This window comes from Macaca nemestrina, chromosome 15, assembly GCF_043159975.1.
Source record: "Macaca nemestrina isolate mMacNem1 chromosome 15, mMacNem.hap1, whole genome shotgun sequence".
NCBI classification, from domain to species: Eukaryota; Metazoa; Chordata; class Mammalia; order Primates; family Cercopithecidae; genus Macaca; species Macaca nemestrina.
In genome coordinates this window covers 43,335,069-43,349,808 of record NC_092139.1, presented here as the reverse complement: position 1 = coordinate 43,349,808, position 14,740 = coordinate 43,335,069, and the positions used below count along the sequence as shown (strand labels likewise).

General features: G+C 40.1%; 1 protein-coding gene across 2 annotated transcripts in view; it reads left to right on the top strand.

Annotated features, from left to right (window-relative positions):
- Positions 1 to 14,740, top strand: part of LOC105481528 (p21 (RAC1) activated kinase 5) — a 301,595-nt gene that overhangs the window by 148,807 nt on the left and 138,048 nt on the right. The gene's annotated exons all lie outside the window — the stretch shown is intronic.

Here is a 14,740-nt window from a genome sequence, read left to right as displayed (position 1 = left end):
ATACATGTCACCAAAAGACATGTACTTGAACATTCAAAGCAGCATTATTTTTTAAAGTCCCAAATTAGAAACAACCCAAGTGTCCATCAACAGTAAAATGAACTTATATATTGTGGTAGAGTCATGCTATGATATACTAGACAGCAATAAGAAAGAACATGGCCTATCACGACATGAATTAATCTCACAAATACAAAATGTTGAATCAAACACACTTAGAATTGTGTGATGTAATGATTCTATTCATATCAAGTTCAAAATCAAGCAGACCAATCAATCTCTGGTGAGAGAAGCCAAGATAATGGTTTGCCTTTGATGGAGTTGGTTACTTGGGCACAGCTTGAGGAAGGCTTCTAGCATTTTTCTCCTTGGTCTGCACTGTGGTTTCAGGAATGTGTTCCCTTTTTGAAAAGTCTTTAAGCTGTACCCTTTTCTGTACACATGTTATACCTAAATAAAATGTTGAACAAAAAGAGAGATGAAATACAAAGTCGTACCCCATGACCCTCCCAGAAAAAGTAACTCACCTCTTTGAAATACACACACACACAGACACGCACACACACACACACTCACTCACACATGGCCATCACTGTATCTCACTACTTAAAACTTAAAAACAATATAGACTTTTGTTTTATACTTAAAACTATAGTTTGCAGTTGGCAATCAGAAGTTGTTTTAATATAATAAGATTTTTTGCACATATCAGTCCAATTTATTTATCTTAAATTCCTCATTGGACATATATCATTGAAAATCAAAACTAGAATTATAGTGTAAAGTTAAAGTGTAAGTAGTATATTGTTCTATATTCAGTTAAATGTCATCTAGCTAATAGAGATCTTATGTGATTCAACCTGTCCTGAAAAACCTTAAAAAAAGGACCTTGATGATAGGTAGGTTCTAAAGACCATAAGATTTGAATAATTCTCTATACTGTTAATTCCAAAGATTTATGACAATGATAAATTTATGCAACTGACATACAATTATTTACATTAGATTGAAGTGAAAACTAGATAGAGATATTATTTTAGAAGTATACATTGTTCAACACAGCTTATGCAAAAGTCTTTATGAGTGCATGGTTATATTCCTTACTGGTAGGAAGCTGCTCGTAATGCGTATCTTTGTGTTAATGAGGTTTATTATATGACTCAAAATTTATTTGCTCAAAATTTATTTGCTCAACAGCATTTTTGGTTTTAGTGTGTAAATGTATGATTACAACACAGTAACATATAATATCTAAGCATGACTATATTGAAATGCTTCATTACTGACAAGTTTCCACTAATGTGAACTATATGGCTCTTTGAGTTAGAAATGTCTGTAATTACTGTTCTTTGGCTTTATTAGGATTACTTACGGGGAAATTGTGTAGTGTATGTGCATGTGTGTGAGAAAGAGAGAGAGGGGAGAGAGAGAGAGAGAAAGGGAGGGAGGGGAAGATGGAAAGGGACAGATAAAGGAGAGATGAAGAGGGAGAGAATGGAAGCAGAAGGGAGGAAGGAGAGAAACTACTACAATGAATCAAACTTGTGTTTCTGCATTGACTTTTTGCATTTGGAGAATAAAAAGCCAAAACCGTTTCTCCTTGCCATCTGTGTTTCCAAGTATCACTTTAAGAGGGTCTTATCCCACTCTTAGATTATCAAGAAAAATGTCAGATTTACAAGGAGTGCCACTTTTATCCCTTTCCTGAAAGAGGAATATCTATTGCCTTCCCAAAGGATCAATTGTATTCTCTTATCATAAATGACTTATTTGCAATCCATGGAACCAGGAAAGTTGCCATTCTTCTTTGCTTAACCTTAATTCAATTCAACTGCAAGACACATAGAATAAAGTGGAAATATATTATAATATTCACCCATGATTTACTGGTAGAGGAGAAACTAGCATTGCTACAGTGGCAGTCACTTTATGTACTTTATTTAATTCTTTTAACAAACCCATAATATAGACTTTTTGTTTTGTGAGTTTGTGTGTTGGTGGGGAGGGAGTAATGTATTTATTTATTTATTTATTTTTAATGAAGAAACTGGGGATAGAAGAAATCCAGAATTTGTCTGTCAGGCTCACACAGCTGCCAAGCTGATATTGATTGGCCCAAGTGAACTCTCACTCCTTCTAGGATAACATCCTTCCTCTCAGTTTTGGAACTTTGTCATGACCATGCCTACATCTTTTAAAATGCCAAAATTTCCAAAGTTTGTGAAGATATATTTTACAACTATTTAAAAAGGCACCATGAATACTTAAAAACTAGGGTGATGATTACTTTCCAAAATTTCCCCTCTAAACTAATTACATGAATGACGTTGAATCATGTGTTTTTAAAAAAATCACTGAGAGTTGGAATTCCTTTAGTGTCAAACACCTTAATTTAAATTATATTATATAGAAGTGTATCCATGGAATAAAACATAACCTAACTGCCAATTGAAATAAAATTGAGGCTGACCCTTCCAAAGTTCTGTAGATGAACTCCTATGCATACAGTAGCGAGGATGAACACTTAACACTCCTGAATCCCATTCTGAGAGCATATTTGCATTTTCATATGGAAGGTGTGATGCAAACAAGTAATTTCAAAAGCTAATTATAAAAGCCATCTTTAACCTTCTCATTACTTTCACACAAGGAATGTGGCTTTAATATTTCTTGATGTTACTGTACAGCGATACTGATGAAACAGGTCCTCTTATCTGGCTGTTTTCTTTTACATGAAAAACTCTGAATACGCTCAAGTACTCTAACAGAGTGAGCAATTGCTTCGATATTAATTCTCTGGAAGGAAGAATGTATAATCAGCAAAGTTTGAACAATTAGTGATGTATGTACCACTATGTACCTGGGCACGTTCAGTGATTTCTTTGCACATGGATTTAAACATGATGCTGCATAATAAGGTAGGCTTTGCAATCTTAGAAGCTTATAGAAGCTTTAATTCTAATAACAACTTTTCTTCTTTACCCTCACTCTTCCTTTCCTCACTCTCTCCCATCTCTGTCTGAGTGTCCTCAGTAATCAAGTGCTTTCCTCTTTTGGTACAGATATTATATGTTGGGACTCTGGGTTTTATCCTGGTAACTCATGGCCCCCTGCATTTGAAACACCTGCATTTGAAACAAGTGCATTTCTTCTTAGGCGTGTCCAGGAATATGTTTCTAGGAAACTAGCAGGCAGCTGCAAGGAGCACAGATGTTGTTGCCCTGCCTGTAGCCCCTTGGCTTTCTCTGGCTGCTGAGCCTGTGTGTGGGGGCAGACAGAAATGCTGAGGAAGGTTGGGCACAGTGGCTCACACCTGTAACCCCAGCACTTTGGGAGGCCAAGGCAGGTGGATCACCTGAGGACAGGCGTTCAAGACCAGCCTGGACAACATGGTGAAACCCCATCTCTATTAAAAATACAAAAAATTAGCTGGGCATGGTGGCAGGTACCTGTAATCCCAGCTACTCGGGAGGCTGAGGCAGGAGAATCACTTGAGCCCGGGAAGCAGAGGTTGCAGTGAGCCTAGATCATGCCATTGCACTCCAGCCTTGGCAACAGGAGTGAAACTCCGTCTCAAAAAAAAGAAAAAAAAGAAAGAAGGAAAGAAATGCTGAGGACTACCCCTGGGAGAATCTCTCAAACCTCTCAAACCAGTGATGGATAAGAGCTGATGGACAAATGCTGCAGTGTCCTAGATCCAGGATGGGAAGCAGGGGCTAGCAGTGGTATCAACTCTGAGGTACATTTACCTTCTCTCCAGAGAAGGTCCCCAGCAGGATGGAGGCCCAGTTGCCCACTGCACTCACTTGCTTCTTCACTCACCTTGCATTGACAGTCTTCCTTTCCCTGAATTATTTCCCTACATCCCTACCGTTGCTTCCTGGGACTAATTCCCAGATAAACTACCTGCACTCAAATCCTCATCTCAGAGTCAGCCTTCTGGGGAAACCCAATCTAAAACACATATTTCTTCTTTCAAAAATGACATGATATACCAGACCAATGCTGATTTTCATTAGAAGGTAATTCTCCCTAGGAATTAGCAGTCCACATTGAAGAACAGCGGCCACCACCCACGCCATGTGGGGGCATTGTAAATGGTGTGTCGCTGTCAGCCTGCCCTCGGCACAACTCCACCTGGCATTTTGATTCTTCTTCCTGTGACCACAGCTCTCCTTTGCCTTTCTCACTAGGGACAGTTCTACTGACAGTTTTTCTATCAGCTGACCTAAGTGAGTCAATTCCTATTTTTATGATACTGTTGTCTGACTGGCTGAGCAAAGAAGATTGTTTTTGTGAGGATGGAGAGGGGTATGTTTTTTTTTTCCCCCAAATATCTAGAGCACAGCATCTTGTTATCCTCAAAGAAGAACTGATCTTCATGTGAAGGCATCTATATGTAAATGTTCTTATGAGCTCTGATGCCTGCAGGCCTGCTTGGCAATCATGTGCCTCAGAATGACCCAGAAGCCCAGATGTGTTCCAGTTATCTCCATGCACAACTATAAATAAGCACATAGGAGTCTACACATGAATTCGCAGAGATATCTAAGAGAGATTTAACTGTTAAACTCCTCTACTCACTCTAATACCAAGATACTTCAAACCCCAAGGTAATAATTATGGATATAGAGGATCAGAAAGCCATTTCAGATAAAGACTTAGAATCTGAATACTCTATTTTTCTAGCTCAAGTTACCAAAATAGCTTTCTCCAAGCCAATCCGCAGATGTCCCTTGCTTATCAGCAGTTTCATTGCCGAGTTCCAAATCATTAAACACTTGAAGCATGAAGGCCAGGGAAACGAGTAATTATTGGTTTGGTGAAGTTGCAAGGGAGGTTAGGAAACCCAAGAGAGAGTTAGGCTGCCAGATATAGACACAAAGGAAGAAGAGGGGTGAGGGAGGAGAAATAATTAAGAGTCTGCTTGCAATCAATTGAGTGTCCATCTGCTATTGAAGTCATCGTAACACCAAATTCTGGTAATTGGTATTTGGCTGAGTAGACAATTAGGCTGGCCACAGAATGAAAGGAAGCCAAAGACTGGTGAGTCTATCCTGCAACCTTATTTCCTCCTCTTTCTGAAGCAGAGTTTGGGGACGGAGAAGTGGCAGACAGAACCTCTCACGGTTTCTGCAGAGGGGAGCGTGTTTGCAGAGCAGTGACACCTCCTGACTCAGAAAACAAATGAAGCAGTACCTGAGGAGAGAAATGTTCAACTACAGACGTTAATTATTAAAACAAAGGCAATAAGGGCTGGCGGTTCTTTGGAAACAGTTTGAAGTATCACTTCTGTTATATAAATGAAGTTGTTATTGTGATGGAACTATTTTCTAATGATTCAGAATACACATTTAGAGTCATATGACTGAGTCCACATGAATGCCACTGCATCTGCAGTGATGAAGCTACATTGGTGCAGTGGTACTTTATACTTAATTGAGGCTCCTATCACTTGGTAATCTGAGAATCATCATTGAGTAGGACTAACTAGAAAAATGTAAGTTAGAATTTATATAGCCCACGTTTTTGCCAGGCACTGTCCTAAATTGTTTTATATGACAACACGTTTAACAACTCCAGATTTTTTTTTTTTTTTTGCTGATGGGGAAACTGAGGAATAGAGCTACACAGGTGAAATGTTGGAGTGCCGCTGACTTGCTCCCCACCCCTATCCTGTGTTCATGCTATGTGAGCTTCAACCTCTTAGTGTCCTGGGAGGAATTACCAATGTTTCCTGGACTCTGCTTGTCCCTGGCTTTGCTTGGATGACAAGAGGAAGGGGCCATCAGGGGAAGACAAGGGTGCTATCAGCAGCAGGAAAGAAGCCCCAAGCAGGGGAGCCCTGTGCCCACCCAGGACAGATGGGCAGTCAGCAGGAGAACCAAGGACCTGAGTCAGAGTTAGTTACCAATTGAGTGGACACACAGGCATTTTCCCTCCGTTCCTATAGGCCTTGGAGTATCTCAGGTCTCCTTTGAAGAAGCTGCTCAAGTTTAAAGAGATTCTCTGTGCTCTCCTAAATAATACAAAGTGTATTGGGGGGGTGGGGGAGGGGGAAGCAGAATTTGTTTGAAGCAAGACATTTCCTGCTGGCTCCTCATGGGACTCTCAGAAGAAGTCTAGCTTGGAAATAGGAAGGAAACAAAGTCTGCCCTGTGTTTAAATCTGCATTTTCACCCTGTGCCTGCCCTTGGTTTCCACCATGGCTGTGCTCTGGCCAGTTTTAGACTACTCCTATTTCCCCAAAGGGCTCTGGCCTCTCACCTTGGTGTCTGCTTAAATATTTAGCACATCCTTATACCAGTCCCTGCCCCCACCATCGCCAATCCATCCAACCCTTTCCCCACATCTCAGAGCCTTCCTGGGCCCAGCATTCAATTCTGGAATGGATAATCCCTACACGCATACACACAGATGCACACACATAACACACACACACACATACACACACACACACACACCTCCCTCTCTTGGCTTCTCTTTATCCAAGTACTTGTTACACCCCAGTGCAATTAGATCATTGCTTTTTCAGGTAATTGTTTCTCTGAGTGCTCATGGCGACAAAGATTCCCTACTCTGTGCATCTATGTGCTGGGCACCTGGTGGACGCAGAATAAATGTTACTGAATGGAAAATGAACTCACCCTAGTGCCTCAAAGAAAGTGTTTGGCCATATCTGAAGCTGAAGCCACGATGTGCAGGTTTCAGACTCACCATGTATTTCTATGTCTGGCCCTATACTTTTGAAAACCATGAAACCTGGAGAAACTCTGACTCAGTTAATATCCAAAGAGGCCCCTGTATGATGAGCGGCATGTAAAGTAATATTTTTGATAGGCAGTGAAGGAAATCAGAATTCAAAATGACATGGTAAAATTGGAGTTTTAGAATAAAATCCAGTAAAAATAAAGAGCACAAGGGACCATGATTGGGCAGGGGAAATACTTTACAAGTTAGACGGAAAATGATAAACTACAAGTTAAAGTGTCATTTGAAGATATCCAGGAGGAATGATATGACTCAAGCTTCCTGAAAATGAGAATCTTGGCACTGTATCTAAAAAGAAAAATATGCAGACTTGATATATGCAGTAGACGCTCTCTGAGTGCCACCCATATACATTGAGCTTTTCCATTTGCTCTCAGCTGCCAATCTGGGCAGCCTTGGGACTGAGCCCTTTTTTTTTCCATCCTGAGCAAAGCTATACAGTCTGGGCATAAGATAGGCTGGAGGCTTCAGTGAACTAAAGCTCCCCAAGAGCAGCTCTCTGCCAGTTAATCTCTCAGGAGCGGGCAGCTCCTTGGCCTCTTAGGTGAGATAATTTGGAAACACTTGTTTTGTACCTATTCTCAGAGTTCCCTAGCAGAACTGAGCCTCAGTCACACACTATTATAACTGGCTCACCAGCTCACCCTTAATTAGCTTTCTTCTCTTCCACATATTACATCTTTGCTTCCCTAACAATGGTCCCTGTACTTCCTAAATAAACTCATTGTACTAAATGCTTGCCTCAGGATCTGTGAGAGGGGCAACTTTGAACTTCAAGAATGTATCAGTCAGGACACGGGTAAGAAAGGGAATCCATCCCAGGTGGTTCATGTGAAGGGATCTCAATGCAAGGGTTACCTGCAGAGGTATGGAAGCAAACAAAAGATGTTGAGGCCTCCAGGGACTAGCAGCAGCAGGAAGCCTTACTGTTCCTAGGTTGAAGGGGATAGGGGTTGCAAGTGTTTTGTCCGGAGCTGTAATCATAGAGGGATGCAACTATTTCCAATGTGCCAAAGTGAGCTGCAGGGGCTCACACCTGTAATCCCAGCAGTTTGGGAGACAGAGGCAGGAGGATTGCTTGATACCAGGAAGTCAAGGCTGCAGTAAGCTGTGATTACGCTACTGCACTCTTGCCTGGGGTGACAGAGCAAGAGCCTGTCTCAAAACAAAACAAAACAAAACAAAAAAGATACCAAACAGGGAGGGAAAAGGAAGGAAATACCCTGGCCTATGTCTCCTCTTGCCCTCACAACATCTACCAGTGCCTCCCGGTGACCGAACCCACTCAGACACCAGTCACCAAGGTAGTGTCTGTCAAATGGTCCACATGGGTCAGCTTCCGAGGCACAGAGAAGGGCAGATACTGGATTTGGCAAAGCACACAAATAATGAATAGCCCACATGGTTTTCCTGTTTATTACATTGGTGACTTGGCTCCTGCTGGCAGCACATCAGATTCTAGATTCTATTACTGAAGAATTTGGAGAGCCTTTTTTTGCCACTATAAAGATAATTAAAACATTAAGGCATTGAGACCCATTAAGAAAATTATTTAAGGCTCATTTAGCTCAAAGAAAAGCAGTCTGAAGGACCAATTAATATTGTTCATTGCATGTAGCAACACTTTGCTAATGAAGAAGATGGGCTCCAACATAATAATTTTTTAATCAGAAACTTCCAGGCCAGGGATGCAGGCAGAATAGGGCTGTACATCATAACACAGAGGATGTCATTGACATGACATGTTCAGTAGATAAGTACTAGCAGAAGTAGTACCAGCTAATATTGAGCACATGCTATGTTTTAGACACTGTGTTATGAGTACCATATCACATCTTGAAATTCTGAGAACATTCCAATTATACAGATACTGTTATCTCCTTCGTATTCCTTTTCTGGGGCTACTATAACAAAGTACCACAAACTGCGTGACTTAACAGAAATTTACTGTTTCCAAGTTCTGGAGCTGGAAGTTCAAGATCAAGGTGTCAGCAAGGTTGGTTCCTTCTGAGAGTTGTGAGGGAAAAAATCTGTTCCACATATTTCTCCTAAATTCTAGTTGTTTTCTGGCAATCTTTTACTCTCCTTGGCTTGTGGATCTCTTCTTTCATGATTATATGTGGTTCTCCCTGTGTATATCTGTGTCCATATTTTCCTTTTCTATAAGGACACCAGATATATTGGATGAAGGCCCAACCTAATAACCTCATCTAAGTTAATTACATCTATAATGACTCTATTTCCAAATAAAGCCACGTTCTGAGACACTGGAAGTTCAAAATATGGACTTTAGAAGAACACAGTTTAACCCATGGCACCACTGTCAGATGGGAAAACTGAGTCAGCAAAAATCGAAGTGACATAAGGTTTGCCCAGTTAGAAAATGCTTAAAAGATATTCAGTGTGCTAGAAAATATGTGTCACAAGCCTGCAACCAGTGCTATGGAAAGGCAAGGGAAGAGTTGGATTCAGATTTTTAGAGATGTTAAAATCAACTATATTCAAGAAGGAAAGAGATTAAATGAAGGACTGGAAGGAGAGAGTGCATTTATAGTCATGAGAAGTGGGGACTGGAAAGTGGTCCTAGGAGAAGGAAGGGAGAAAATCTGGTTAGATCCTGTATACAGCAGCCTCCTCTGAGAATGAGGGACATTTGCCAAGGCAGGCATATTCCCCACTTCCACCCCAAAGATACCCAATGGACATCAGATCTGCCTTCCAGCCAGCTTTTAGTCTTAAGAAAACCTTCCACCTATTTATTGAAATTCCTGGAAAAGAGGAGAAAAAGCTATCTATTAAGAGGCTTAAAAATACTAATGCCTAATTGAAGAAACATTCAGCAGGAATGAGTGTAATCAATTTGGTCATTAGTTTTTTTGATTGAAGTGGAGAATAGAAAAAAATGCATTTATAAAAAGCAACAGAGGCCATGCAGGATGTAGTGCAAACATCTAAATGTCCCCGGGAGGAAGGAAAAGAGGGTCATCATGTTACATTAGCAAACCAACATGCCCACATGCTTCATAATAAAGAAAACTGGCAAGTTATCAATAGCTTTTCTTCTGCACATTTCTAAACCTTGAATACTGCCCTTCCTTGAAGTCTTTCATGTCTTGACTTTCATATCTTCAGTGCCCTCTGATTTAATCTGAGCAGGCACATCACTATAATGAACAGCTTCAAAATTCTCAGTGATTTAATGCAATAGGAGTTTCTTCTTCATACCCCAGTCCAGTGTACATTCTGGAACCATAATCTTTAGGGAGTTTCCCAGGGTCACATAACTAGTATAAGTGGCAGAACCATAATCTGAGCCCAAACAGTTTATTTTCAGAGAGTCGGTGTGCTCCTAACAACTACAGCTCCTGGTTCCGGTAGCTCTATAGTCACAGTTGGCTACCTTCTATGACAAACAGTTCAAATTCCCAATGGTTTAGCACAATAAAGTCCTATTTCTCATTCACTTCACAGACCAATGGGACTGGTTCTGGTTGGCAGTCTTCTTCCACATGCTCCATCAGGGACCCAGGCTTTTTGTGAGTCAAGATTCCACTCTCTTCTGTCCACAGAGAACTATCTATTCAACTGGCATGTGAGGAGAAAGAGAAAGCTAAGATCAGTCAGGGGAATTTTGTGGGCCATTCCCATAAGTCAAGTAAATGCACTACATTCATATTTCATTGGCTTCAGTCACATGACCATATTCCAGTACTTTGGGAGACTGAGGCAGGAGGATTGCTTGATCCCAGGAATTCAAGGCTGCAGTGAGCTATGATCATGCTACTGCATACCTGCCTGGCTGACAGAGCAAGAGCCTGTCTCAAAACAAAACAAAACAGAACAAGAAACCAAACAGGAAGGGAAAAGGAAGGAAATACCCTGGCCTATGTCTCCTCCTGCTCTCACATCATCTACCAGTGCCTAGACACAAGGGATACTGGGAAACATAATCCACTATACGCCTAGGATAAAAAGGGAAACAGATTTGGTCACAACTTTATATCTCAGACACATCTATGTGTAAGAAGACAACAAGGAGGAGGAAAAAGAAGAGGAAGAAAGAAAAAGAAGAAGAGGATAGATCCCCCAGGTTTTACAATATCCCGTAAGGAGTTGTATTTACCTTCATCTGGTCCTGTATTAATGGAAATTACATTGCAGCTGCAAACAGGCAGCATCACTTTCTGAAATTTCTGAGAAATACAGATTATCTTCAACATGAATGAGCTAGTTGTAGAAACTTCATTCCCAAGAGAACAGCTAATTGGGTCTCACTCTATGTAAAAATATAATTATTCACCGACTGTGGGGCATGTATTTTTCTATTCCTTCTGAGAACAGAGCCAGAGACAGGAACCTAAATTGCAGCATGAGCTATTTTTGGTTAAATAGAAATTTGAGGGAGTGTGTGTGAATATTTGAACAGCATTTCTAAGAAGGTTTGTGGAAGTTGCTCTGGAGATTTCTAGTGAACAATATAGAATCACTTCAGTCCCTAAAGGGAAGAGTTTCAACCCAACTATTAGTATCCAAGTGTTCCGAGAGTGCAAATTACTTAAGTGCTAAGTTTTAAGCCCTAGCATCCTAATGTCTGGAATGGAGTTAGAGTAAATCCTACAGCTTCTTTCACAGAATATATAAAGCTACCTCCTAGAGCTTGAACATTGTTAGACATTTTTACTTCATCTGTGAATCATCCCATATATAAGATGTTGTCATTCCAATGGGTGAGGAGCTGTACACAATATGCCAACCTCCTCTTGCCTCCTTTGACCATCAAAGGGAATATATAGGCAGAGACTTCCCTTCTTACACCCATTTAAGAACATAAAGAACTTGTGTAAGAACATAAAGAACCTCAGGAACATAAAGTGGCACAGATTGTGGGGTTCACCTCAATATGTTTTCCCTTTCCCCAGGACCTTGGGTCCTCAAGTGTTTGTAGTCCTAATATTCAAGTTGTAATTCCCCAGACCAATAAAACCATTTCAAGCTAAGTTCAGTGTTGCAACGTTTTGGCCACTGCTTTGTGCTTCACTGCTTGGGTTTTGAATCTGTAATTCTTCTGAGTTAGGAAATGCCTTGAGAGGAAATGAAGTTCAGAATGTCAGATTCACCTCACATCTTTCTCTTCTCAGCAAGATCCTCACCTATTGAGTTCTGGCTGCCCTAGTAGCTTTCTAGTACCTCTCAATATAACTTCAAAATAAATTGTCAAACTCTTCTCGTTGTAGATGGAAGGGTTTGTACAACACCCTTTTCAGACAATATAATTACATCTTTATGTTCTGAAAGGAAACCTAAGACTCTCTATATAGTGAAGAAACCTCCAAAAATTAAGTAAAATGGAGGTGTTTATGGACTAACAAAAACAGGGCATTTTTCACCAGGAGACCTGAACTGAAAGGAGAAATTTAAGCAGAGAGAAAATTAAGAGGGAGGGATACACAGACATGCAGAAAGGAATAAAGTGTAAGAAAAATAACAAATGTAAGTGAATATTAACTATATTAAATAATAATGTTTTAATAAATGGCTTTCAGTTTGTAAAGTATTACAAAAGATAGTATGAAGCAAATGCAATTCCAAGGCTCTTAACATCGAACACGAAATAGTAAGCTTACTAACATATAAAAGACTACAAAGAGATAAAGACATGTTGCCATCTCCAGGGAAATTATTCAAAGAAAAGCAAAATAATATGCAATTATCTAGCTAATAGAAGGGGGAAAAGGAATGATAACAAATACTTGATTGACCCAAAAGGCCAGAAAGCAGAGAAAAATAAAGATAGGACAAGTTGGGGGAAGCATCTTTGAAGCAAGATAGTTTATTTAAACCCATCTATATTATATTAAATATGAAGGGACTAAACACTTCAATTGAAATTCAGAATGTATAACTGGATTAAATAAAAAAGAAATAAGAAACATATGTTGCTTACAAAATACATACCTTAAATATAGTGATACAGAGAGGTTGGAGGAATAATACTAATAAAAGAGACCATGCAAAAAAATAAAATTAAAAAGCTGAAACAGCTAAGTTTACATAAAAACTCAAGTGAATTTTAAGGCAAGAAGCACTTTTAGAGATAGAAATGTATTATACTTTATTGAAGAATCATTCCACCAGAAAGATATGATTTGTAATATTTATGTACCAAATAATACAGCCTCAACATGGATGCAAAAATTGATAGAATTCAAAGGAGACATTGGCAAATTCACAACTCTTGGTAACTGTTAAACAAACCAAAAGGAATAAGAGAAGATTTGACAAAATCGTTTGCAAACTTAAACTAATTGACATATATAAAACACCACACTTAAGAACTGCAGAATACACATTCTTCTGAAGTGGACATAAAACATTTGCTAACGCTGATCCTATCCTAGGGTAGGAATGTTCCTTTTTGAAGACACCTCTCAGGCAGCCTGTCCTTGGGAAAACCTTCTTTGGCAGCACCCCTGCTCTGGTCTGGAGCAGACCCAGTTAGGACTCCTTAGCATTTAATATTCCGCTACATGTCCATATCTTCTTCCCGCAAACACTAGGGATTCTCTCCTGAGGACTTTTTCTGGTCACAGAAACATGCTCAGGGCCATGCACACTTCAGGGTAGAAACGCCAAAGAGTTAATGTGTCAGATGCAGTTCCCAACCCATAAAAAATGGGAATTGCTGAATAAACATCCCACTTCCTTACCCTTCAGATGGGACCACCCTGGGGTACATCCTATACTACCTCTCAGAAACCCTCATCAGGACCGAGCTCCAGTTGCTGACAGTAGTAACCTGCTGGAAACATACTCTGCACTGGCTGCTTTTTTGGTCCTATCTCACTTCCTCATGTTCTTACCATTCCTCCTGAGATATCTCAGGTAAAGGACTTGTACTCAAACTCTTGTTTAAGGATCTGTTTCTGAGAACCCAAACTAAGACAGGGCCCCATCTGTGCTCGCTAACATAACTTTAACTTACTAAATTATAGTGATCCACCTTCTTTTGTGAGCTCTTTGATGGTAGAGACGATGCTTTTATCTCTGTGACATAGCGCCTGGCACATGACACATAAGAAGTGCTCAACTAGTGCTCAGTTTAGCCATTGTTTAATCAATGACTGAAGCCTGATTTGAAACTCACCATCCATCAGCTCTCAGCACAAGGCTGCCTGAACAGATCACATAGATAGGTTTTGAAAAAGAGAGAGTAGAGACAAATCTGAACTCTTAGGAGGACAGGCCTAGATTACGTGCCACAGGGAATATCCCTAAACATGCTAGTATGTCCAAAGAACCCAGAGGACCTGCTATGCAGATGCACATGGCACCTTCATGGAAGAAAATCTAGGCTGATGAAAAGGGATGTCAGCATTCCTGAGATGGGCTTTTGTCCATCACAATTTTGCCTGGAGCCAGCCCTGTTTGTTACATGAAGACATGCTTTGTTCTGTTGGTATTTTATTTGAAATCAATTCTTAATTTGATTTTAAGGGAGGCAGTGATGCTGGAAAATGAGAGCACCACATTATTCTCAGAGATTGTCCTTGAAACTAAATGGGTCTGCCACACCACTGCATGACTCTACTGTTTTGCCCTATTTATAATGCTTTGTTTATCTGTTGTTCCCAGGAAAATAGCCTTACCCTGACCACTTAAGCATCTTTTGAATGTCAGCAATATGAGAATTACTATGCCAGGAGTTCGGAGATGAGAAAATAGGTGTTTACCATCCAGAAACATAAGGTGTAATGGAAGAGACAGATGCACAGACACAAAATGTTTTCAAGATTGAAGATAAGGCATGTACCAAGAATCTTAAAAGCACAAAGGAGAGACAGTGGACCCTCGAACAATGTGAAGCTTAGGGGTACTGACCTTTACACAGTCTAAAATCCATGCATAACTTTTGACTCCCCCAAAACTTAAACTACCTATGGCCTACTATTGACTGGAAGTCTTACTGATA